The 13,518-nt window shown below is 44.5% G+C and overlaps 1 protein-coding gene across 2 annotated transcripts in view; it reads right to left on the bottom strand.

The window, feature by feature from the left end:
* TEX2 (testis expressed 2) overlaps positions 1 to 9,014 on the bottom strand; it is a 116,790-nt gene extending 107,776 nt beyond the window's left edge. Inside the window, exon 1 of one of the 2 annotated variants that reach the window (XM_015429409.1) lies at positions 8,969 to 9,014. The gene's annotated coding sequence lies outside the window, so the exon portion shown is untranslated. Of the gene's footprint in view, positions 1 to 8,643; positions 8,664 to 8,968 lie in introns of those variants that run through there. The other variant, XM_015429410.1, reaches the window with a different exon arrangement.
* Between the last annotated feature and the right edge of the window lie 4,504 nt (positions 9,015 to 13,518).

Raw genomic sequence — 13,518 nt, forward strand, 5'->3', positions numbered from 1 at the left:
GGCTTCGCCCGATTTCCTCCGCAGTTTCGTGATCCTGGTTTTTTAGGATCACGAAACTGCGGAGGAAATTGGGCGAAGCCACGGGTCAAATGCAGCCCCACAGCCTCGGGTGTGAAATTGACATGTTTGTGTCGGGGCAAACGGCGGCTGCGCCGCAAGGCAGCTCTAGTGCGAAATCGCCCAAAGTGTCCACACTGCATATTGTAAATATGTCCATTCTTTCCTCCTTCCCCCACCTTAAAATACTTAATATGTGGCTGAAGGGGAAAAAAGACATCTGAAGCTCTAGCCATAATGCCGAATAAAGCTTGGAGTTAACAGAACAATTTTCAGCTCTAGTGCGAAATCGCCCAAAGTGTCCACACTGCATATTGTAAATATGTCCATTCTTTCCTCCTTCCCCCACCTTAAAATACTTAATATGTGGCTGAAGGGGAAAAAAGACATCTGAAGCTCTAGCCATAATGCCGAATAAAGCTTGGAGTTAACAGAACAATTTTCATTATTTAGATTGGTCAGAACTGATCACATAATGTTATAATTTGGATCTGAGGTACCTAAATTACTCTTCCAAATAAGTTCACAGAAGTACACAGGGTGGCCACGCTACAAAGATACCTTACAAAATGGATGTCTTGAGATTTCCTTACAGGAGGGTCCTCCATCCAATGTCCACACTACTCCCAGAATACTTTTCATATCAGAATCTTGCTTGTTGAAATTCTCAGAAGGGGATCAAGGGAATGAACAAGCTGTTAGCAAAAAGTTATCACACCTGATTTGGACACAATACTGTAGACACTGCCTTGGGAATAAGTGTCATTAAATTATGTGGAATAAACTCCCAACAAGATTGTACAGTCTGTTTATTATTTTTCATCATGTCCAAGAACTAGACATTTTTTGGAACCCTTTAAAGTACACAGTAAAGCAGGAACAATCCTGAAAGCTAGATAATTACATATCACAATTTGACCCCCCCCAAAATTAATTAAAACCATATCAAGCCTCACAGTCAAACTCAATGCTGCAAACAGAAAAAACTTACATTTCATTGGTAACACTGAACAACTTATGGATACGAACAGTAAGATACAAACCCCCCACATAAATTAAATTAAAAGCCACTAATATCCAAACTTAAAAGGTAAAGTGTAAATAAAGTCATGTGATAAAGTCATGTGAGAGTTGCTAAAGTAGCTGAAATCTTTTAAGCACCACCAATTATGTCAAACGTAGAAGGCCCTTGATGGAGGAGTTTCTTACAGCCTAATCTAGCAGAAGCAAAAGTCTCTCCTGTATTCTTATCTTCCTCTACATGAGAGCTGAACCGTATGGATCACTGCACTGTCTTCACCATGTGACCTATGTAGAATTCCAGAGCCAACTAGTCACCATCACATATTTACCCCTTTTCAGACCAAAAGCAATACAAACCTCCCCCCTTCCTCCATAGTTTTTACCAATTCACACTAATTCCTCTTCATATTTGACACACATGCAGAGAAAACCAAGTGAACTACTATGACCTTGTGCATCTCCTTGCTGAGCTGCAAGTTATTACAACACTCAGAACAATGGAACCCCCAGGACTTAACAGGGATATTGGTTTCTTATCTCACTATATATGCTAACCTCATTCAGCCCTTACATCTGTATTCTCACCAAGAAGGGCTATACATCCTCTTTATTTTATAGAATAGTGGATTGCAATGTAATGTAATGAACAGCAAAATTTAATGTGATTTGGAATGGTAGATTGGAATGTATTTCTCTGATCTGGAGATGGAGAGATAACTCTACACACCTAATCACCAATCGCCCCACTTCAAAGAAGAAAATGCTATAAGGTTGCCTACATGCTTGAGAGGAGACGGATGGAGCATAATAGCAGAGTCTCAGTTAATTACTCTCAGAATTCCACAATTATTTTATTTATTGACTTTCTACACCACCCTCCCCCCGAAGGGCTTAGTGTGGTCTACATCGTGCTTAAAACATTCAATACTTACTTAAAAACATCAAACAATCAATAATTAAAGATACATCTGCCCATCAATCTCCAATGTTGACATATTTACTTCCTTCACTATGTTCCCCTCCCCCTGGAATTAAACCCAAACAAATGGTAATCATATAAACTAAACTTGTTATTCCTGTTTGTGCCTGAAATCTGTTAAAACATCTTCATTATGCTGTATGCTAATTTACTGCTCACCTTCTACCTATATGTATGCACTGATACTTTCCATTTCACTGTATCTGAGGAAATGTATGTGCACACAAAGGCTCATCCCTTGAATAAAACTTTGTTGGTCTTAAAGGTGCCACTGGACTCAAACGTTGTTCTGCTGCTTCAGACCAACATGGCTACCCACCTGAATCTATCTGCAGGAACCCTGTCAAGTGAAACCCAGGGCTGTCTTGGCACCCCCCCCCCCAATGCTTCTTGAAACTCACTCTCCCCTGCACTAAGGATGGTGGTTCCCTCACTAGGAATCTTCCAGCATTAGTTTATTACAGAGGACTTTTCTTTTTTTCAGTTAGATCTGTACACTGTGCATGTAAGTTTTTAAAGGCTGCTATCAATTTTACTGGTATTTACCCAAAATGAAGACGACTGAATGTAAAATGATCCTCTCCAAAGGTCATACACATTAATAAGCTACAGGCATACTAGTAAAAAACAGCATGAGCTAGTAGCTTTTGTAATTTTACTTACAAGGGAACATTAGACAATGCCACAGTAACAACCTGCCTGTTCTACATTAATGCATCCACACCAAAACCCATCATCATTTTTATCCAAACTCAGTCCACAGTTTTGCACAATCACACACAAAGATAGCTTTGCTTCCTTCTATGAAGTTGCCCTGTGGTTGTAGCCCCTACCAACAGCTGAGATACACTTTCAAGTAAACACCTTTAGGATTGCATTAGAGATTGATTTCATGCCCAGTACGTATGACACAATTCCAAAAATGGATAGCTGCTATTCCCTATGTTGCAAGGCCACACTTTCTGTAGGGCTGGGCTGAAGTAGAAAATAGAACAGCTGAAGTCTAGCTAGCTTTGTACAGCTTGATATTGATGGACCACAGTAAGTATGCACGCAACGTTCCAAAGATCTGCAAATATCATATGTCATGACTAAGTAAACGTTTTCTCCATCTACTGTCCCATCACACTTTCCCCCAGTAGCAGTATCACCCACTGAAGGACAAAGTAAACTCCTTCCTATTAGGTGTCAGTGGATTTTAAAAGTTTTAATCTTCAGCTGATTTGGGTTTTGAATGTACATCATACAAAATCTCAATGGAGTCGCCTTCTTTAGAATTCATAAGAGGAATGCTCTCTTACAAGCTCGATTTTCAAACAAAGCTATTCTTCATTATTTGAAGGAAAATATATCTTATTTTCTTGTTCATACAGTTCGGTAACATACAACATTCTTTAATTCTGTGCTGCTGCAGGGACACAAGAAGGCCAAAATTATCTCCACAAAGACAAATTCAAGGCCCAAGAGCATTTTAGAAGTCAGGTTTAAAAGACAACTAATTTTAAATTTGCACTGAACTTCAGCTACCCATTAATGAAAAAAAGAGTGATAGAAACTACTATAACTCTTTTTTTCATTAATGGGTAGCTGAAGTTTAGTAATTTCACCATGAAAGGCAAATTCATCATGTATGACACCGTAGGCCTTCCCTTACCATGCTTGTTTAACTTGCCCTACAATATAGCTTTCAAGAACCCTGTACTTTTGCTTTTTCTCATCCCCATCAAGCCAGGGGCAATCAGGGGTTGAAGATTTAATCTAATGAAAGAAGTTCACAGCATTTATTTTTGCCTCTTCACAAACTCAACCATCTACATACAACATCATACTTGCAGACTTCCGGTTTATGGCGGCGCGCTAGCAGTCGCACCTGCCGGACCTCCCGGGGGTGAGGCTGCACTCCAGGCAAAGAAGGGGGTGCGCAGGTTCGCAACCCCCCCCCCAGGGTCCCGGCGGAGGGACCCTGGCCATGGAACTTTCAAGAGGCTGCCTCTTCGAGGGCGGAATGCCTGAGAATTGAGGCACCTCTTTGTTCCGACGGTTCTCCGTGCCGAGAGACCGAATGGGCTTAGCGACGCTGACCGGGTCGAGCGAAGGAGATCACGCGGCAGGAAAAAAATGAAAGCGAGGTCAAACGACCGACTATGAACGTGAGTCAGTTTCGTAGCGTTTAAAGAGAAAAAGCAGCTCCCCACCCCACCTGACAGAACAGGGAAAAAGCGAGCGGGGGAGGGACGCCTCCCATGCGCATGAATATCTGAGCGATTGAGGGGGGCGAGTGGAACACGATAGAAACTGTCTAGAAGTACTTACCCAAGTGTGGCCAAGCGGTCAAGCGCACATTCAGAGACTTTAAAATTTTTTGCGAAAGTAAACAAACGAAAAAGATGGCGGGGAAGAGGGACAAAGAAAGACTCTTGAAAATGAAACCAGAAAGTCCAAAAATGGAAGTGACCAGTGAGACGGCAAAGGCTATAGCTGATTACATGCGCCCTCTACTGGAACAGCTGAATAACTTCAAAGAGCAGATGTCCCTGGTAACACAAAGTATTACTGCACAACAAACGCAAGTAACTGATATGATTCAAATAATGAAGCAGGATGCTGAGAAAGTAAAGGAAGTGGCTGTAATTACGCAGAAAGTGAAGAAGAAAGTACAAAAGCTGGAAAAGAAACAAACCTCTTTGGAAGAGCAAATGCTGCAAGTCCAAATGGATAAGGCCAATATGGTCCTGCGCTTCCAGGGTGTGCCAGAGAACAGAGGAGAGAATCTTAAAGAACTGATGAGTGAGCTACTAGCCCCAGTAACAGAAATGAAGGCGGAATCGCTGCTCAAACGATATGGATGTGGCCTACAGGTCATATTCAGGATATATAAAGAAAAATAATCTGCCTGGGTAAATTGTAGTAAGATTCTTGAAGAGGCACGTCAGGGATACTATCCTGAAGGCGGTTTCTGCAACACCCCTGAAAGCAGGGGAGAATGTTATCAGAATGCTAAAGGATATTCCATTTGAAGTAAGACAACGCAGAAAGAAATATAAAGAACTTGTGCTCTTTCTTCAAACAAATTCAATTGGATACAAATGGCTATTTCCAGACGGTTCAAGATTAAAGATAAAAAAGAAAAGATTGACTCTGTTCTGAAAGCGCAAGAATTTCTAAAGGAACAGCTGGGAAGGTCAGAGGACGAGAAAAAAGAAGAGGACAGTAGGTCCAGTGGCGAGCTGGAAACTGGTTCCTCCGGAGAGGACTCTCTGTCTGAGCAGGGGGCAGCAGCCCCCAAAAGTCCCTACAAGTTGCGGAAGAGAAGAGAAAAGAAGAAGTAAAGGCTGAAGGACTCTGAATTGTGCCTTTGAAAACTTTGGTTTTTGGGGATGATTGGGGGTACTGTTACTAGACAGTTAAATTTAAACTCTAAGGGTAAAAGGCTATAAATGTTTGACTCAGTTCATGAAGGGTTCAACGATGAGAAGACTGGATATATCTAAGCTAGTTGGAGGATCTCCTCTCTTGGGTTTTTAGTTAGTAGTGGGTTCTTTACTTTCTCCTGTATATGTAGTATTCCCCTTCCCTATTTTTCTGTTGTAGTTTTTGTAGTTGATAAAAAAATCAATAAAAAATCCCCTCCGGGGGCTTTAAAAAAAAAAAAACATACTTGCAGAGTGTCTCTTGCACCCTCTGTTGATTCTGTCCAGCTCGGCTATTTGCTCCACCATCCTTTTATTTCTGTTCCAGGCAGCCATGTATGAGCACTCTCTCCCCATCCCTTTTCATTGGGAGAAGGAAATGTTCTCAGACAAAGAGCACTATTTAGACCACATTCATAATCAAAAACGCCAATTAAAAAACCCTTGTAAATACAGTTACCATGGCAAGTAAAACATGACAGCCCTTTCTTAATTCAAGAGATAATCCCCAAACATTTAAATTTGAGTGATCCTTCCATTAAATCAGCAGTAGACAACCTTAACTGGGGCCCAAGTGCCCCCCTCATGCAATGTCTACCTATTAAAATGTTGGTGGGCCAGCAAACAAAATGGGGAGGGGCAGATGAGTGGCCTACTTGGAGAGAGATGCTTGGAGCAAGCCAAGCCCCATCGGCACTGCTGGCTTCTTGCCTTGGACTCAGATGGGGTTTGTGCAGGTATAGGAGGTGATGACGGACATATGCCATGCTGTTGCCTTCTTCCAGCAGTGTTGCCACTGCTTGGATTGCTTGGGTAGAGATCTAGCTATGAGTGCCAAGCTAAGTGGTCTGGTGTCCCACTGCTGGAATCCATGCTGGTGATTACCTTCCCTTCAGTTAAACATTAGCTTGATCATAAATACAAGCCTTACTCGAAGCCAAATGCCACCTGAGAAACAGCATCCAGGTAGCCCTCCAGGTTCCTGCCATTAGAAGACCCTGGCACATGGGATTTAACAGCCCAATCCAACTTCACACTTGTGTATTGGATCAGATTAGAAACACTTGCTTGTAAAAGTGTTAAAATACAGCTTGCAGTAACAATGGACAAACGTCTGAGTAAATGTAGCCATCTCTTGTAATACGTACCCCTTGAAGTAAAATGAAAATACAGTGATAGAATTTTATGGAATTGTTGTTCAGAACATACACTACTGTTTTATTTTGCTGACAGCTCAGTTGGAGGAAGAATGAGACACAGAATTAGTTGGCTTATTGTTAACAAATATTGGAAATATTTGGGAAAGCAGTTAGCAAGATCCATATGGATTTTTACAAGACTTGGTATAAACTATAATTTTGTCTCTATAAAATCTAAATTCAGTCGCTTTATGTGCCGTTTTATGTGAAAAGTGATAACAGTTATTAATCTTTTGGAAATACAAATCAACTAGCACAGCTCAAGACATTAATTTCTGCAACAACTTAGTTAAAGATCTGCCCTGAAGCCACAAAACACAATTTTACTAGAATGAATTATTAAGAGTCCCCCAAAGAGGAAAAAAAATATTTGATTTTTAAAAAGCATTGTTCTTACCAAGTTGAGGTGTTGTGAAGTAACACAGACAAGGGTAGAGGGTGCTGGTTGGTTTCAACCATGTACCTCCTTCCTACCTCAGTAATCTTTAGAACTACAAACTCTGATCTTATTACATGTGTACAAGTCAGAAATAATTCCACCAACTGTACAATCAGAACAGATCAGAACCTAATCCAGAACCAGCTGTAAAAACTGAACACAGCCATATCCGTATCTGTGATCAGCCTATGGCCATCAACCAAACCTCCCCCTCCCCTTATGTAGTACTACCCAGATATTGTTTTGCTGTTTGAACTCAGCTGTGGTTCACTGAAACACAGCAAAAAAACCACCACTTATTGAAAAGAGGCTAATCTGCAGACAAAGTAAAAAGCAGCTTCTTTTCTGTGGTTGACTATTTACGTGTAAGCTTTACCCACAGAGGAGCAAGCCACAAACAAAACTCTCCCACCACTTACTGCTAATACCTACCTTACACCTTACAATATCGCAAGAATTCAGGTCACCCACCAAACAAACTATAGACACAGGCTGGAGTCCCAGGGCAGATGGACCCCAAACATAGAGTCCACAGTTGTGTTTAGCCTGGAAGTAACACAGGTTAACAAAGCTCACTTCCTATAAACTGTGACCTGTTAGAAACAAAAATCTACACAAATATTAGGGAAAGCCCTCCTTCACTCCCAGTCAGCATCTACCCCTTTTCTTCACCTCACAACAACTAACTTATTCATTGTGTACACTCCCCCCCCCCCCCAAGACACCTTCCAAAAACAAACCTCTCTAGAACCACTAAACCTCTTCTGTGCTCTCCAGGGCTTTTGTTTTACATAGTTCCTTCTTTCCAAGACATCATGCACCCCTAGTTAAAAACACAGGTACCAAAAGCCTCTCTGCAGTCCTTCTCTCTAAGGAGAAAGATATGACAGAGTCACTTTCCTTATGCATTGCACCTTTTAACCTTGTGTCCCCTTTGTCCTGAAGTGTATGTATTGGCTGCCATCTCTCCTCAGCAAAAAAAAAAAGTAGGGGGAGAGAACACCTTGTTCTGTAGTAGCCACGTCTTCTCTCTTACAACTTCAGATATTCAAAAGCTGGCACATAATGTTTTCTAAAAGTTCCAGGGATGACCCCCTCCTCCCCGCTCAAGTCCTGCCTTCGCACCCAGCCGCCTAGCATCGATGCCACCACCCCACCCGCATGACCCGTAGCGAGACACACACTCGCCCCACACAGGCGCCTCGCAGAAAGACAGCTACGCCGTAGAAACAAACATGCAACAAATACTAAACTCAAATAGGCCTCAAGTGGCTAAGTTCTAAAAAAACAAGGTTCCGGGTCTCCATCGTGCTTGGAGGCACATCCTCTAAGGTGGGGCCCGACCACTGGGGCCAAGCAGCGAGAGAACTGCACTCTACACATGCTCAGAGACTTGTTTTTCCCGCGCCCCAAAGAGGGCCCCAAGGAAGTTCACCGCACCCCCCAACCAAGGCTTACTTCTCGGCGTCTTCCCCCTTTACTGGGACGACGGAAGCCCCATCCTTCCTCCTCCTCCTCCCCTTTCCACACGCTCACCTGTCCGCCTCCCTCTCCCTGAACCGCCATGTGGAATCCCAGAGGAGACTCGCTCTCGGTTACCCCAGCAGCCAGCCCTAGGCCCAGGCGGGCTCCGCTACCTCCAAGGCCGAAGGTCTCCTCCTCGTCCTCCTCCCATCAGCTCCAGAAGGAAGGGGAAAGGCAGGCAGGCAGGCAGGCGGGCAAACAGAGCGGCGGGCTCCCGGAGCCTCAGCGCGGGCTCCGCATTGGCAGCAAGGCGGGCAGGCTGCCTGCCTCGCCTGCGGCTGGTCGCTCGCTCGCTCTGTCGGTTGGTCGGGAAGGAAGGGCGGTTCGTCCCGTTTACCTCATCTGCGGCAGCTCATGGCATCGCATGGCACGACGCCCCCCGAAAAATCTGGTGGGCAGGCGGGCGGGGAGGCTCCCTTCTTTTCCTGCCCGGCTCCCGGGCTCCGTTGGCCGCTCCTAGTCCAAGCCAGGCGGTAACAGTGGGAGGAGAACCGGCAGCGACTGACAGAGGCGGCCAGGGCCGCCCCGCCCGGCAATGGGCTGGGTCTGCGGAGGAGGCCGGGTTCCTCATTAAAGAGACAGGGGCAGGAAGAGGGAAGGCGCGAAGGGGGCCGGCCGGACAACAGGGGCAGGCGCTTTCCTTCTCCAGAACTGAATCGCAGAATGCGGTTGGAATTATGCCAGGGATCACTGTTTGGGGGATAAAACGATTTTGAAAAGGAAGTAAAGGGCGCTTCTATGCATGTGCAGAGAGCGCTTTATCAAGAAACTGCACCCGAACAATGCAGGTGGACGTCAAGGGCACAACTTTCAAGTGGATCCCAATGGCTCTAGGCTTGCTTGCGAGATTCTCAGCCATTTTCTTCCTTCTGTTCTCCGCTAAAGTCCAGAGACAGCAGCCCCCTGTAAAGAACAAGACTGCCATACTGGTGTTCACTCCACAGCTCACAGAGAGCCAGGTATGCAATTGCCATTAACCAAAAGAGCCAGTGGTATGAGGCCGGCAACTCGAGGAGGCCTGAAGCTTAACTTGTTCTCCTGGTGAACCACAAGCTCAACAGTTGGCCTTGCCCACTTTCCTGAAACACGGGGCAGGTGCCACACTGGAGAACAGTGCTCAGAAGGCCCACAGTTAACATGTCGAAGAACTGTGGACAGTCTAGATTCTAACTGTTGTCGTTGTTAAATAATTTTCTTTGTTAAAAGAGGCAAAATACAGCAGTGTTAGCTGACAAAGGAAAATCTAGAAAGCAAAAGTAAAACAAGTTCATGGCCTCTGTGTAGTCACTGTGAAAGTAGTTCCTGATATATACTCAGTCTGTATCTAACACTGGGATTTTCTTGTTAATGCAGCCTATTCTGGTTACTGCCTTCCCCAAATGTGCTGAAATTAATGACAGGGATCCTGGAGGGTTTTTTGCCATCTTCTGGCCATGGAGCAGGGGTCACTGGGGTTGTGGGGAGAGGTAGTTGTGAATTTCCTGCATTGTGCAGGGGGTTGGACTAGATGACCCTGGAGATCCCTTCCAACTCTGTGATTCTAATGGCCATTGGGAACACTGGGATACAATGGACTGCCCATTGGCTTTAATGGAAACCAGGAATGCATTGGGAATGCCATTGCATGGGCTTCATTGAAATAGATTACAACACAAAAAAGTTGCAATGAAAATGCAGAATGAATTTTGGATGAAGGTGTCTGGACCCATATAGGCTGCTCTGGGGCTGGAATGGCAGCTTCCAAAGTCAAATAAAGGCCCCCGGGAGTAGCAGAAGTGTATTGTAACTGAAATGACAGCCCCTAGAGTGAAATGACAGTCCCTAGGAATAAAATTAGTGTTCTGGAATGTCAGCCCCCAGAGCAGAATTAAGGTCCCTCAGAACAGAGTAAAGATGACTGATTCTATTCCTAGGGAACGCTTCTGCTTCTCCCAGGGGCTGCCTTTCTACTCTGGGAGCTGTCATTCCAGTTCTAGAGCAGTCCAGCTCTGACCAGAGACCTTCATTCAAACTTCATTCCACCTTTTTTTGCAACTTTTGTGGTGCTGTAATATATTTCAGTGGGCCAATGCAAGTCAACTGGAATTCCTGGCTTCCATTCTATCCAATGGCCATGCCAATGTTTCCCATTGTTCCCAAAGGGCAATCCTGTCATTTCCCCCCCCCCCTCCGTCCTCCACCAGGGCTCCTGTGATTTTAACACAGAAATTCAACTCATGCAAGCAAGTTCTTCTTGAGACAGAGAGCACTTGTAAGGGAAAAGCTTCACCTGTTGAATTTCTGCATGACACGTAGAGTATTAAATACACAGGAGGCCTGCCTGGGGGAACAAAAAGATGGCGGCCTTGGTTCTAACAGAGTACTTACTTGACTACTGGATTTCACAACCTTTTAAATCTGAATGTTGAAATCCTGGACATTTAGTATTAACTAATCCTGGATAGTGCCTCCCTCTTCATGTTAAATATTGCTTTTCATGATTATTGTTAGCTGCCACCTGGGCCTGAAAGGGGACAAACTAAAGCCTAAATACATAAATAATAAGCTTTTTAATGTAGGAGGGTTTTGTTGTTGTTCAGTCGCACAGTCAAGTCAGACTCTTCGCGACCCCATGGACCAGCTCCCTCCAGGCCCCCCTGTCTTGTAGGAGGGTTACTAGGTAATTAATAAATTAAAATGGAATGTACTTTCATCTGCCTAACACAACAGGTATAGAGAAAGAAATGCTTATTTTTAGATGGTATATACACGTGTCATCTTAAAAGAAGCATTCTTCTTCTAAGATGGCTACCACCAGCTGTCATTTTTCTAAATACTTTAATTAAAAGAATTTGCTTTAAAAAAATCTGCTGCTCTGTTAATTAGTTTTCAGTTGATCAAAAGGGGGAATATGTTGAAACGGGTTATGTCTATTTGAACTTTTTCCTGGCATTTAGCTTTAATGCTTAAGCTTGTAGGTTTTTAATTTTTAATGGATTGTCTGCCTTTTTGTGGGTAGTTTGTGGGTAGTTGTTTCTCTTTATGCACTGTGTGCCACTTGACAGAGACCCTCCAGCTATTTGCAGCATGAGAGAGCTGTGATCAGTTCCTTCCAGCAGTGCTCCCAGGTCACCCCAGAGCTCCTGTAACAGCACTTCTGGGATAATCCCTCACTCCCTTGCAAGAAAAGTGTGGGAGTGAATAGAACAGCATCTCTTTCATACAGCTTTTACAGCCTCCGGCTGCTTGGAGCATGAGCAAGTTATGCTCCGCATCCTCCAGTGTTCTTCCCAGGCTACTTCAGAGACCCCATTGACATCCCAGAACCTCCTACCTGTCATTTTTTAATCTTACCCTTCTTCCAAGGAGCTCAGGGTGATGACATACATGGTTTTTTCTTCCCTATTTTATTGTCACAGCAAACCTGTGGATTAGGCTAAGACAGTGTAACTGGCCCAAGTTACCCAGTGAGCTTTGTGGCAGACTGGGGATTTGACCCTAACTTTTCTAGATCCTAGTCTGACATTCAAGACACTGTATTACCCTGGCTGTCCTGTCACCTGGAGGAGACAGAAGATAGTGACTCTCTTGTACTCAAATCCAAACTGGGTGCCCTGACCTGGATAGCCCAGACAGGCCCAATCTCATCAGGTCTCGGAGGCTAAGCAGAGTCAACTCTGGCAAGTACTTGAATGGGAGACCTCCCTGAAATACCAGCAGTTGGGAGGTGGGGGTAGGCTTTATTCAGCTACCTCCTTGAATATCCTCCAGGCCCCCATAGGAATCAGTTACCAGAGGTCTCCAGGACTTCCAGGTACACCCACACACACACACGAAAAATAAAATAAAAAATGCCAAAAAAAATTCAAACTGGGTAGCCTCCATGACTGCTATTTGCAGAAGTTCAAAGAACTGTAGGATCCACTAACAGATCTTCAAAACCTTGTCTCATTTAGTTGCCTTAAGATCATTCCTTTCTTCCTATCCCCTTCTATTTTAGGGTCAAACTAGACAATAGATTGAATATTGCATCCTTTTCTCAGGGCCATAGTCTTCCTCATTAGACAGGGCTGGACTTGCATCCTTTTCCTCATGCAAATTGACTGCCAGATGTGCTATGTACCTGGATAAAAAGAACACATGTTTTCCTGTGTGTTTTTCTTACCAAGGCTCCAGGGTACATGGAAGAAAGGGTTAAACCTCCCCAGAGTTATTCTCAGAGGTTGAACACCTGCCAAGGCCAGCTCAGTCGTGGACCCACTTCTAAATGAAGGCACTTGGCTGAATCTCCCATTTAATAATGACAGAAGTAGTTGGTAGAAGTGGAGGACTCACTTGCCTCCTCCAGGCACCCCTCCTAATTGGCTCTTTTGACAACATAACATTTCCTGCCACCTGAGGGCTGGAGGAAGCCACAGATTGCAATTCATGCTCAAAGGAGCATAGAAGAGTCACCCCTACCCTTGGGTGTGCTGAGGTGTTTCTTGTATCAGGAAATGGACAATTGCCCCTGAGACTTTGGGGAGATCTCCCATTTCCTGTTGGCAAAGGCATCTGGCAGAGGCAAGCAACAGAGCACGACTCCCTCATGCACAAAGGAGTGCGATAAAGTCATGCTCAGAGGTGTACATGTACCCCTCCCATCAGAAAAAAAAGCAGATCCGCTCACAGGCTTCTGAGCCATCACAGGAGCTTCTGGGAGAATATCTCATAGACTCATTTCTTAATGGGTGAAGCACTGGTGCTGCATTTAGACACACCAGCTCCAATGGGGCTAAGAACAGTGCAAGGTCACACTATACTCCTCTAGCATAGCCACAGTTCAGGGAGAGAAAACAAGGCTGCTGCAATGGGAACTCCCCCCCCCCCCCCAACAGACCCAAACTCCGCATTCCAAGGTGAAAAATA

The sequence above is a fragment of the Gekko japonicus genome, unplaced genomic scaffold, assembly GCF_001447785.1.
Source record: "Gekko japonicus isolate JY-2015 unplaced genomic scaffold, Gekko_japonicus_V1.1 scaffold67, whole genome shotgun sequence".
Classification (NCBI taxonomy): Eukaryota; Metazoa; Chordata; class Lepidosauria; order Squamata; family Gekkonidae; genus Gekko; species Gekko japonicus.